This window comes from Cryptotermes secundus, unplaced genomic scaffold (genome assembly GCF_002891405.2).
Source record: "Cryptotermes secundus unplaced genomic scaffold, Csec_1.0 scaffold215, whole genome shotgun sequence".
Classification (NCBI taxonomy): domain Eukaryota; kingdom Metazoa; phylum Arthropoda; class Insecta; order Blattodea; family Kalotermitidae; genus Cryptotermes; species Cryptotermes secundus.
The window spans coordinates 1,553,305-1,554,215 of record NW_019743150.1 but is presented as its reverse complement, the minus strand read 5'-3'; positions in this window follow the sequence as shown (position 1 = coordinate 1,554,215).

Sequence of the window (911 nt, the reverse complement as noted above, 5' to 3'; positions counted from 1 at the left end):
GTTATTTAGTAACCATTCAATTGATGTATTCATGCGAACCGTGATGCAGTGAGAAGTATATATCCGTATACATAAATTAATACTGATTACCTTTAATATATATATTAATTAGCCCACATATAAAGGAAGAACTTCCCTTAGTTGTCTCTACTTGCATCTGCAAGTGACCAGTTGTTACAGAGAAAAATTCTTGGTACTGTTTGCTGTGCAGCTAAGAACGACTTTTCCGTAAAGAGGACACAGATTTCCACATGTCGCAACGGCTACGGAAAATTGAATTACAGCGGGTAGGAAAAGATCAGTGGGACATACAATTCATTCATTCATTTGTAATCTGTCAAGAAGACAGGCCCACAGTCACTTCCAAAACAGTTCCTCCACTTGATGCGATGCTTTCTCCTTCAAATGAAAATATCCTCTTCTGTCCCCAAGGTCATCCAGCATCTTCTTACGTCTTCTTCCTCTTCTTCTGGTCACTTCTATCCGCCCCTCTGTCTTTCCTTCAATAACTTCTTTTAGAAGGCAGTTACCGCGTAAGATATGACCAATCCAATTAGCCTTCCGTTTTCTTATTTCATATAGGATATTCCTCTGCTCACTGACTCTAAATAACACTTCTTCATTTCTCACATAATCGGTCCAACTGATCTTCTCCATCCTTCTCCAACACCACATTTCGAAACTTTCCAGGTGTTTCTGATCTACTGCTCTAAGTGTCCAAGTTTCAGCCCCATACAGAGCAATGCTCCAAATGTAGCATTTCACTAGTTTCTTTCTCAAATTTAAGTCCAGTTTGCTGGTAAAAAGATTCTTCTTCTTGCTAAATGCAGCTTTTGCCATGGCAATCCTGGATTTAATTTCACTAGTACATCTTCCATCATCTGTTAACAAGCTACCCAAATATTTAAAAC